This window comes from Dermacentor albipictus, chromosome 7 (genome assembly GCF_038994185.2).
Source record: "Dermacentor albipictus isolate Rhodes 1998 colony chromosome 7, USDA_Dalb.pri_finalv2, whole genome shotgun sequence".
Lineage (NCBI taxonomy): Eukaryota > Metazoa > Arthropoda > Arachnida > Ixodida > Ixodidae > Dermacentor > Dermacentor albipictus.
The window spans coordinates 125,991,186-126,003,609 of NC_091827.1; the positions used below are offsets into that span (position 1 = coordinate 125,991,186).

Sequence of the window (12,424 nt, forward strand, 5' to 3'; positions counted from 1 at the left end):
TGGTGTGAAGTTGTCAAGTGGCATTCGCCAGCACAACCAGGCTGGTATGCCAGCTGGTAGCCAGGGGCACTGCCGCTCGGTAACTTGGGTCATGCCCTTACATACCGCCGTCGCCTGTACTACCGTATTTTGCTCGGACCCATTTCTTGAGCTTTGCCAGAGGGACGAGAACAAGTTTAGCCTGGCTTGCCGAAAACCCTTGCGCTTCTGCCTAGGCAAAGCTTACTGAGGGCCTTGGACTTTGTGCACTCGCCACTGTACAGAACAGCGACACAGGACAAATACACAAATGGGATTGTTGTCACACCAACAATACCTACGTGCAGCTTTAGTGAACTAGGTCTGCCGGCTAGCTCTCATGTGATTCGTATGTAGGCTGAGGCAGATGGATGGTCACTGTCACTCAAGGCCAAGCGACTGGTGCGCCTGCTCTATGTGGCGCGCTGATCGAACCACACAGAGAACCTGCACCACGCAACAAATGGTACAGCCATCCTGGGCAGACTGCTGAGCAGGTGGCACTTGCGGGTGGACAAAAACATTCAATTAGTCTGCTAGCAGTTTCCGAACTTCGATCTGGACGAACCGTTGGAGCCATCACGCATCCATATTTAAAGGCAAAGCCAGTCTTGCCGGTACAAAAACAAAAGACGCTCTCTGCAATTCTCCCTAAGGCAGGAGACTGCCTTAGGGGGAACACATTTATCTGCACATTTATCTTGATGCCAGGGTCCTCTTCTGCATTGACGGGCCTGTCACGCGCCACCGGCCAAGCCGCTGTCGCATTTGTCGAAAAAAGAGAAGTCACCCAAACTGGCACCGTATGCTACTGTAAGGCTGCACTGCAATGCGTCTAGCATTTCCACCACCGAAACGCCCGTCTTCTCGCATCGCTCCACTGGAGGCTGCGGTAAATGGTCCAGAAGGACTAAAACGAGCCGCTCATGTTAGTGCCGACTCACACAGTAGCCGCTCGCAATGAGACTGCTTACGAACTGGCCAGAAGTGTGTAACACAGTGTGGTAACAATTATCACATCATCGTTCGACGAAGCCCTGTTCGCCATTCGCCGGGCTCTGATTACAAAGCGTCGGGACTCTAGGGTCGCCGGCGGCCTTGTCCTACAAGAAGTGTCAATGAAAGTCTTCCTGAGCTAGAACCACTCGCTCCTACTCTAGCTGAAGATAGGATGTGTGCGAGCATCCCAAAGACTACTCCGGCATGGTCGTATGGCCTCCAGGAAACGCCTTCACAGCCGGGGGGATGAGACCATGGCTCTGATTTTTCTAGAACTATCAGCTGACAAAGGGGAAACGAATCGTACGCAGCCGTACACGAATGCCTCAACACCTAGGTGACATGTCTTCGGGTTTCCTTAGGGGCAACAGACACTGAGCACAAGGCCATTTTGCGCTTGGCTCCACTGCGCGAAAGACATCAAAAATTCTGCCCTGGTCCGCATGGTCCGTACATCCACCCTGAATCTCTGTTCCACTCGAACATTACCGCTTGCTTGTTCCATAGCATGGAACTAGCAAGGCACCACACACAAATTTCCTGTTTTCCATGTACTCTTTCACTTTCTTTACCCCGCTGCTCCTTCCTCAACACCGCGGTGTGGGTGTGCCGCGCGTGTGAGACAGTTACTGGAATATTGCTCTTCTTATAGCAACTTCCTCCTCCTCCTCCTTCGAACGCGAGTTGCGCTTCCACCATCGACAGCAGCACCACACGATGACCTCACGATGAGCGTCTACGGCAAAGGCGTAAACCTGCCTTGATTCTGCGAATATTTGCAATAAAAAAATCATGTGCTTCCTGGTAGTAAAGGTGCATTCTCATCTTGCGATAATATAGGAACTTTGGAAGCGCGATTGCGCCATTGGCGCTGCCGCCATCACGCTGCCCCCCACACACGCAGGTACGGATAATCGGTAGGATGCTGAGGCCCGAACGTGACAGATCTGAATGCTACATAGGGTATAAAGGCGTCTATCACAGACATGCGCCAATGCTTGGAGTGATATAACGTAAAGCTCTTCCAAGCTTTGCCATTCCAATTCTGCAATCAGCCCACCGCGATAGGTAAAAACGTTTTTGGACCACCCCCACTTCACCTGTCTGTCATGCGACGTCGAAAACACCGCGATAGCTCCCCATCTGACATGACGTATATACACTGATTATGCAAGATTTGACTGAACAAAAGAAGAACAGTTATTTCTGATTCGACGCCTTTTCGCAATTAGCCCTCGGCTATTGGTCACAATTTTCGGGCTGCACCCACTTCACCTGCCTCTCACGCGACGTCACAAAATTGCAAAAACTTACCACGTCAAAGTGGCGCGTACGGGTTAAAGATGCATTAATATGCCGAACAAAACTGAATTTTGTACTGAATGGGCGCAGCTGCCCCGTTCCGAAAGTAATAAAAGATGACTGGCGCCGATCGCTCCGGTACTGGCTACTCGCCCCGGCCGGAGAGCATGGGTTTATGTGCGTGCAATAAAACTTCTTGCGTGGCCGTGTAGCGTTTTCCAGAACTTTTTCCAGAACGTTTACGACTTCGTTCTGCCAACTCTTCTTTGCTGAGGCTCCGTTTTAGCGTCATTCTTAAGCTTCCGTTGCATGCCGCCGCGATTGTCGACGAGCCACCGCAAGCTAAGCAAGAGAAAGCGGACCAATCGCAGAGGCCGGCACCACCCTCTTCATCTGGTTATGGATATTCAGTGCAGCAGCTCGGACCCATCAAATCCCTCTCCACTTGATCGTGCCCTTCGCCTCTGGTCAGCCAATTAGATAAGGCAAGCCCCTCAGTGTAGGCAATGTTATTAGTTTTTAAAGCAAACAAATGTTGTCAGACAGTCAGACAGACGCTCGTCGTCCCATGACCAAGAATGAATCCTTTTAATATACAGTCGTGCAATATATACAGCTAGAGTGGTCACATGACGTGTGAGAATCGGTTAAAAAAATGAAAGCATAGCGCTTATCTCAGACCGTGTCTGTAGCTCAGGTACACACAGGGCGTATGGGGAGGACGTCACATCTTCCCCGTTTTACAAGCACTGTGTGCCTACCAAGAAAGGAAAGCACCTTGCAAATCAGTCATCAAGGCCGAGTCTTTTCGGCGCTCGTACGACGCGACCGTATCGCGTAGTTCGTTGCTCTGGTCTCGAAGTTTCATTCGGTGGAAGGGTCTCTTGGTTGTCGGACGATTGGTTAGCCACGATGTCCGCGTTGTTGGTCGTGTCCGTAGGCAGGCTCCTTTGTTGAGGCTGTTCGGCCGGGACGGGACTGGTTTCTCTACCGTTTCGGGGCAAGGACAGATGGCGTCTGTTTCTGCGTACGGTCCCCCCTGCAGTCTGGACCCAGTAGGATCTTGGTGTTTGGAAAGGACGAAGGAAAGTGCCTTTGACGCATCTGTCTCTCACCCATTCTTGGTTGCCTGCGGATAAACTGGGAAGATGTCTCGCAGCATGACGTTTGTCAAAATACATCTTTTGCATCTGTCTGCATTTTTCGTACTGCTTTCTCCAAGAAACGGCGGCTCATTAGCAGTTGCGCTGGTTGGGCCCGGTGTGTTTCTATAATTCAGCAAGGCAATGTATGGGTCCGGTGCTTTCTTCAGTAGTCTATTGAGAGTCCCTACCATGCGCTCAGCTTCTCCATTAGATTGCGGGCAACGAAGGCTCGTTGTGACATGCTTGAAGCCGTATTTTCTCGCAAAATCAATGACAGAAAATGAAATGAACTGTAGTCCGTTGTCTGATATTACCGCTTTCGGTATCCCATGCCTGGCGAAGATGCTTTTCACATGCTAGATGACCACCTTTGACGATGTCCCTTGATCCAGCAAGGGCAGCTATGGATACCTGGAATGGTGGTCGACAACAACAAGATAGACAGCTCCTTTCATCTCGAATAAATCAATTCCGATTTTCTCCCATGGAAGCTCGTTTGTTTCACTCATCGGTTCGGAAAATTGCGTGTGCTCTGCAGCACAAGTTTGGCAGTTGGCTACGGTTGTTGCAATTTCCTGGCTAATGCCTGGCCACCAGACTGATTCCTTGGCGTTTGCGCGGCAGCGGGCAATACCTTGATGCCCTTCATGGATTCTCTGAAGCATTTCATTCTGCAGAGACCTTGCGATTACTAGACCGGCGTCCTTTAGAAGCAACTGCTTGCAAACCGTTATGCTGCCACGATGCGCCCAGGATGGTTTGAGAACTTGCGGTACCCGGGCCTTTTCGGGCCAACCTTGCATGCCAGCTTCGAGCAGGGATGCGCACTCGGGGCCGTTGCCTGCTCTGAGTGTATGCAGTCGAGCATGGGATCTGAGAGCGCATATCGGACGACTCCATCCACGTTAGCCGAGACGTCAGCTTCAGACAATTCCCCGATAGACAGTCCCGTGTTTATCACTCTGGCTCGAGAAAGAGTGTCCGCTGTAGCGATGGTTTTACCCGGGACGTGTGTGAGCGTGAACGAGTACCGCATAAGACGCATTCTGAACCTTTAGATTCTTGGTGGAAGAGAATCGAGAGGATCGCGACCCAGTAGCCGAAGAAGGGGCTTGTGGCCTGTCTTAAATAAAAACATGAGGCCTCTCAGAAATTAGTCGAAGCGTTCTGCTGCCCAGGTCAAAGCCAACGCTTGCTTCTCAACCTTTGCCCTTTTTTTGTGAGCGATCTGGATGCATATGCTACTGGACGTCTTTCTCCAGATGGCTGATGCTGGAGTAGTACGGTGCCAAGTCCTTGCGAAGACGCGTCCGCCGAAACGATTGTCGAGCACATGGGGTTGTACCTTGCCAGGCATCTGTTCGAGCTGAGAGTAGTCGATCTTCTCAAAATCTTCCTCTTGATGGTTTCCCCAACACCAGTCGCTGTCTTTGTTGAGGAGGCTGCGTAAAGGCGCCGATATAGACGCGGCATCAGGAAAGAACCTTGCGAGGTGGTTAATCATGCCTAATAAGGAACGAACCTCAGCGACGTTTTGGGGTCGAGGCAACTCCTTGATTGCTCTGATCTTCTCAGGATCGGGGCGCACACCATTGGCGTCAAAGACCATGCCCAGAAATGCTGCTTGCTCAAGAGCGAAGCAACATTTTTCCTTGTTAAGGGTTACTCCTGTTTGTTCGGCCGAGCACGTTACAAAGGCGGTTGTCATGTTCCACTTTGTTCTTGCTGTACACCAGAATGTCGTCCATGTAGTTTAGTACGCCGTCTAGGCCTTCGACGACCTGCGAGAACTTTCTTTGAAAAATTTCTGGTGCGGATGTGATCCCGAACGGCAACCTGCGGTAGCAGTACCGCCCATGCGGCTTTATAAAAGTGGTGAGCTTTCGACACGCCTTGGAAAGCTTTATCTGGTAGAATCCAGGACTCGCGTCAAGTTTAGAAAAGACCTTCGCTTCCTGGAAGCATCCCATAACTTGCTCTACCGTTGGCAGCTGATGACGCTCGCGTCTGACAAATTGGTTCAATTGAGTTAGGTCGACGCATATCCTTACTGCTCAAGAGGGCTTCATTACGGGTACAATAGGAGTGCACCATACTGTCGGTTCTTCGACCTTTTGTATAATTCCTTCTCGTTCTAGCCTGTCCAGTTCTTGCTTAACCTTTTCCTTCATGGGAATAGGAATCCGTCTGGGTGTAGACAGGGCGTATGGTGTTGCATTTGGAACGAGACGTATGGTATGTTCTCCAGAAATGGAACCCGTGCCTTGGAATATCTTAGGACACCGGCTTCCGATGTCGTCAGCAGTTTCTAAGTCATCTAGGAAGCGAACAATTCCTAGGGCTTTAATAGCTGGTAGTCCCAACAAGGGTATGCACAAGCTGTGGACGACGTAAATGGTTTGCTTCGAACAGTTGTCCTTCCAAGCTACTTCAGCGTCAAGCCATAGAGAAAGAAATTTCAACAAGAGCGGACACTCCCATAGAGCCCAGCGGCCGAATTGACTGCAGCACCTCAAGCGGATGTTGTTGACTTCTTCCGGTTTCGGTTTGGGGCGCGCGCGTTTTGAACACCAGTTGGTACCCGCCGCGCTGGCTCCGCTGCTCAGCGCGGCATTCATTTTTTTTTTCGCTTCTGCTGAACCTCGCGTGGCCTTGGCGTGGAGTCGTTTCATTAACAAGTAGAAATGATTGCGATTGACCTTTACAAGACTGCGCCGAATCTGTCAGGTGCAATTTAATAAAGAAACCGAAAGACGTCTTCTGAAATGATGAAATGTTTATTTTGCTGCATATAAATGCTCGTTCCGGGCTTCTTCTGCACCCATCCAAAGTTGTGGCACCAGGTAAGCAGCAGTCGTTGCCGTACGATGCTCCACGTATGCCATCAGCTGAAAGAAAGTAAATTACAAGCATGTATCATTTCGGTATATTGACCTAACAGGAGTATTGCGTGTAGAGGCGAAACGTGCGTAAGTGGTGAATGAGCGGCATTATAGATAAAATCATTTTTACGTACATTTCGCAGCAAAAACAATGCCATAAAATCTGAACATCCGATTTTCAAGCACCCCTCCTTTCTCGGGCATTATTTCCTGCACTTTAAGTGCACAAATACACGGGTGACTGCGCGTTTCCAAAACAACTAGGCCTCAGTCGACACGATGGTACACAAGTACACAAAGGTGGCTACAACACAGGCTCAGCCAGACCATGTTACACGCTCGCAGAATGCCTTCTAATCACACTCAAGTCAGACTCGTAGGTGCAAAGCCTGTTTTCAGTCGCTCAGAAAACATAAATGGCATGTTTTTGAGCTCCTCCGTGTTATCTTTTAGGCGTCCTGCCGGCGCATGCAACACTCCCGTGTTATCACTCACGGCAATCGCTCGTCGCGTTTTCGAGAAGCGTGAGTACCGAAATAAGGTATATGTTGTTGCAGGGCTATAAAATGCGTCACAAACTTGTCCCACTAAAATTCAGTACACGCAAAACTAACTCACTACGGCCGGCTTGCTTTTTTGCTAACAGCTTCACAACGCCAGGCGCGGCGAGAAAGCCTCAAGATATCCCAAAAAGTTACCAAATAAATTACAATACTTTTTCGGGTCAGAGAATGCGTCACGAACTTCTACCAGTGAGATTCAGCACACGCGAAACTAACTGCGGCGCACAGCCGAGCTGCTTTTCGCTAACTGCGTCAATAAGCCGGGCGCGGCAACCGTGCATCTAAACTACCCCAAATATAACGACGCTAGTTACAATAATGTTGGGGACCACAGAATGCGCGAAAACTTGTCTGTCTCAGGCGCTACGACGTAGTACACGCATGTACGTACACGCGCAAATGCGTCACACGGTCGAGCCGGTTTTCGCTTACTGCGTCAATAAGCCGGGCGCGGCAAGCGTGCCCAAAAACTACCGAAATAAGTTACAGTAATGTTGGGGCTCATAGAAAGCATCGCAAACATCTCCCAGGACGAGGCATTAACTCAAATTAACTGCGTCAGGATGGCGGAGCTGTTTTTCGCTAACTGCGCCACTAGAACTAATCCTAAATGTGCTTAAAATACGCCGCACACTGTCATACACAATTTCTCACCTTGCCGTAGTCCAGTAGTGCAGTGGTGCCGTGTTGAAATGCAGACGATACGCAAGAAAAGCATAGAGAAGGCCGGGAGTTCAAAAACATGGGCTATGTCCAAAACAGATGGGTCGCCGAGCACGCGAGCTTCGCACGTACGACCGGCCTCGCTCACTCCTGCGGCTTGTCTGGCGCATGACGTATGCGCGCGTCTGGCGTGCCGCTAGCTTGTTGCTAGGCAACGCAACAAAAAGTTGCAAAGTATAAGTTCATTTACACGCAAAACTTTTTCACTTTTAGTGGGAAGGAATAAAAAAAAATAAAACGTTGTCTGGAAGTTTATTTCACATTCTTTTTTTCTGATGCTCGCGTCAACTAACGGATGTTGTTGAAACTAGGCGTGACGTGTTTCCTGTTGCCAGTTTTTGAAGAGTGTCCCCTCTTGTTGAATTTCTTTCTCTATGGTCAAACTTTCCCATCCTACGGATGCTTGCATTGTTCGGTCCTTTAAGATCACCTGCTTTGTCCAGAGAACGCGGAAGTAAAGGAAAATTTTCCCCGGCGACTGTCACTTCGGCTCTCGTATCTACTTTCATGCGGAGCTTATGGTCGTTTATCAGTACCGTGACGAAGTGGTCAGATGGTGTGTTCGCCGATTGCTCGACCGCGCCAAGAAATATATCAGCTTCGCAATGTCGTCAAGATTCCCGTCTGCTTGTCTCTTTTTTCGGCATGCCTTTTCGAAGTGGCCCAACTTTCGGCAAAACCTGCATCTTTCTTGTTTTGCTGGACAACTGCTTCTCGGGTGAAATGGTCCGACGCAGAAACTGCAGAAATTTCCACGATAAGCTGGCTTCTGACCACGTGTAAACTTTTATGCGTTGCATATTGCAATCACCCAGTTCAGCCCTTGGGCGCGGCCGGGCAGCCACCATTGAGGGTATGAGCCATTGTTCATTGCGGCGCGTCTCATATGTGGGCCTATTCTCTTTTAAGTTTGCTATGTTTGTTAATAAGTTGCTTCTATTTTTATGCGTTGCATATTGCAATCACTCAGTTTCAGCCCTTGGGCGCGGCCGGGCAGCCACCATTGACCTTTAGCGCAAGTACGTGACGTGACGTCACGACAGCCGGAGGAAAAGCTGGGCCCCAACTCGCGCAATATGCAACGCATTCTTGGCTTAACCAAGTTAAGCCTGGCCATTTTTTGCTCTTTCCAGGAGATTTCCCGGCCTTTACTGCGGCGACGCAAACTTCTGGGATAGCGCCCTCGTGCTCTTTTAGCTCGGCTTGCTGTTTCTTTACCGTTTCGCTTGTACGCACTTTTGCCAAAGCAGTGCTCAGCGTGAGATTAGGATCCATCTGTAGTTCTTCCGAGAGAAGCTGGTCTCGTAGTCCTACTACGAAGCGGTCTCTTAGGCGTTCCTTCATTTCTTTGAACTCGCATCTGTCTGCTAGCCTGTTAAGCTCTGTTGCAAACTGCTCTATTGTTTCTCGCAGTTGTTGGCGGCGTAGATTAAAGCGAGCACTCTCGTGGACTGTGTTCTTGGCATGGAGGAAATAGTCCTTAAATTTAGGACTTTACGAGGTGGAAGTCCTCCATTTCTTCGTCTTTGACGTTTAGCGACCAAAGAATATCCCGTGAATTTTTGCCCATTGTATAGAGAAGAGTCCTTACTTGTACTTCGTCTGGTTTCTCATGTAGTCCGGATCAGAATCTGTAGTCGTCAATTTCGTCTATCCAGGCGGGCCAGTACGCAGCGTTTTGGAAGTCGAAAGGCCTAGGAAGCTTGATTCCTGCCATGCTGAAGCGTTGCTTGACGATTGTCTCCGGGAGGACTTGCTCTTGTGGAAGCAGGCGCTCGTTCGCTTGTTGATGGGCTGTTGCAGCGCTACATCATAGTCAGTTTTTACATAGCCACTTCTGACACCATGTCAGACAGTCAGACAGACGCTTGTCGTCCCATGACCAAGAATGAATCCTTTTTAACGTACAGTCATGAAATATATACATCCAGAATGGTCTTGTGTGAGAACTGGTTAATGGAAGTGAAAGCATAGCGCTTATCTCAGCGCGTGTCTGTGGCTCAGATACACACAGGGCGTATCGGGATGACGTCACAAAAGTTACCTCCTATGAACTAAGAGAGCGTTTGATTAGTCTGCTCAGATGACCCTGTGCGTCACCGCCGAATGCTTGCGTCGGCGGTTACGCCAATTTGACGTCAGGAGATTGGAATGCAAACATATTGGAATAGTTTTAGCTTATAGTGCCCTCGGTCTAGTTGGGTGAAATGCATAATTTGAAAGGCTGCAAATACCACACATGTACATAGAGAATGACCACAAAAGCATGGCGATGAACTCACAACTTAACGTTGCAGGAAAAGAAGAACGAATGCATACACACCTAGAAGAAACCACGCATGCGCAACGAATGGCAGGAGAAACAAACAGGAAGTCCTGAACGCAGTGATGAAAGCATCCAAAACATCAAAGTCATAGTCATAAAGCTTGGTAGAGGGCTAGCTGACAAAATTATGTATGTTCTTTATATGAAAACTGCTGCTGCCATTTTTCTTGTGAATTGATATTTTCACTGCTTAAATACCGTTGTCTTTGAATTTTCGGGCACAGCTGCCACTTCCATCATGTGCTAATGGAGATATTACGCAATTGACAGATGCCTCGGGGTCTTTTATTCTTACATTAAAACATTTCACAATTTATCCTATACTTAATTTATAGAGTGACAACCTGAAGCTCACAAGGCCCGTATTGTCGTCTATTCTTGGTACTACGCGGATTTCTATCATGCTTAGTTTATTCCGCTTTTTAGCATCGATATACAAATTCCAGGTAGCCTATTGGGGGCAGACAGCGTTACGGCGACTTGATATTTCACGACTACGTTTTCGAAGCTGTGAGACATCTGGCGCAAGTAATGAGTGATCACTGTCATTCCTTTTTACTTACAATGACTATTATTTTTCTGCTGAGCACCTGCGATTCACTTGCTGAAGTAGCTTCTGAATTCCGCTACAGATTTGGTTGGTCGCCCTATCCCGCGGATTTCAACCTTCCCGATTCCTTTGTAAAACTTTCATGCAAACTATGGGCGCAATATCTTGAGAGTAATAACGACAGGCGAGACGAGATAATGCAACTGTTAGCAATTTTTGGTTGACTGAACTGTGAACATGGCAGCGGCTTTGTTTTCCTAGAGTTATTCACTTCGACCCGCCGTGGTTGCTCAGTGGCTATGGTGTTGGGCTGCTGAGCACGAGGTCGCGGGATCGAATCCCGGCCACGGCGGCCGCATTTCGATGGGGGCGAAATGCGAAAACACCCGTGTGCTTAGATTTAGGTGCACGTTAAAGAACCCCAGGTGGTCGAAATTTCCGGAGTCCTCCACTACGGCGTGCCTCATAATCAGAAAGTGGTTTTGGCACGTAAAAACCCCAAATATTATTATTATTATTCACTTCGAGTTGCCCACTGTGCTTGGCTACAAAAAAAAATGAAGCCACTTAACACGGGGTCACACGACATCCAATTGGCTTACCGATGCTAAGGCAGCATTCTGGATTCCACAGCTGACACGATCGTTCTGCATCCATATAGCATTTCGGAGCAGCTGTGTGCGCATATACTGGATTAAGCCGAAAGTGTCTAGCTAAATACAACAGGCGGAAGCACTGTGTGCCTCACATTATCCGCGTAAAATTGTGTCAGAATTACGTGAGTTTGCACCCATTCCTCTCCTGGCTCTGACCGGCCTAAGAATAAATCACAAATACAGCAAAAGTGCCGGTAACATCACGCTTTTCTCCTTTCGCTCTCCACCGTCCTTTCCCCTGCAGGCTCTGCCCTTACTTGTCCTGCCGGCAGTCCGCCTCTTAGCTTTATCTTCGCTTCGTCGGCCTACCCGTTGGTTGGCCAATGATACTGCCGATCCGCATTGCGCAAGTGTCGCTACCCGTCTAGCGCTGCCTTCTTGCGTGTTATTCCTACAGTGTGCCAGCGACGGAAAACTAGGCACAAACCATAGTTTTCCTTTCTTTTATTATAAAGGAAGCTGAAGGGCCAGTCATTCATCACAAACCTACACAAGTCCTGTGATTCCCCGACATAGCCATCTTGTCACCTGGTCCCAGCTAGTCTGCCTCAGTCGTTTCTTGACATCCTTCTAATGCATACAATTCCGAAGTCTCGAATGGTAGGTCGTCCAATGAAAGCTAAAATTGTCGCCAAACCAATGAGTACGCACACGACACTTAACAACTCACACACCAAGTATGAACGGCTAAGCCAGCAGACTGAGCAGCCGTCAGTCGTCAGTCGTCCCCGACAAAACCGACACGCTCAGGTGAAGGAAAACGCTTTCGTTTTCTTCGCGCTATAATAGTTGTTTCATCTTATTATTATATAGGGTGTAAACCACTGCATCAAGTATGCCAAATTGGCACATTTAGCTTATACAATCACATATTTTAGGTTTTGTTTACCCGCCGGTAGCGGTGAGGGTGGTAACTCATTTGGAAAACGAAACGAATGTTTGCCTTCCGTGGGTTGCTAACTTTATACATTCCTTTCAGTCGACAATGACAAAGAACAATCATTATCTGTCCGTCCAGTCTCGTGCACCATGAAGGTAAGACGTCAATGACGTCACGTCCGGCATTCACTATTGCAGCGGTGTGACAAGTCTGGCACCGACAAGGGCATCGCTACTGCTTCGAGGCAGCAGTTGTCTCTTGTGCCGGGTCGAGCTTGGCTGGACCATATCGCACCCTTGCATTTTTGAGAATTCCCAGCGAGGAGGTCCGGAGCAACGTGGTTATCGCTTTTATTGCTATGCCTTGAGGTGAAAGAGAAA

At 48.9% G+C, this 12,424-nt stretch overlaps 1 protein-coding gene across 1 annotated transcript in view; it reads left to right on the top strand.

The window, feature by feature from the left end:
• LOC135907117 (cytochrome P450 2B5-like) overlaps positions 1-12,424 on the top strand; it is a 236,301-nt gene that overhangs the window by 137,519 nt on the left and 86,358 nt on the right. The window lies entirely within an intron of this gene.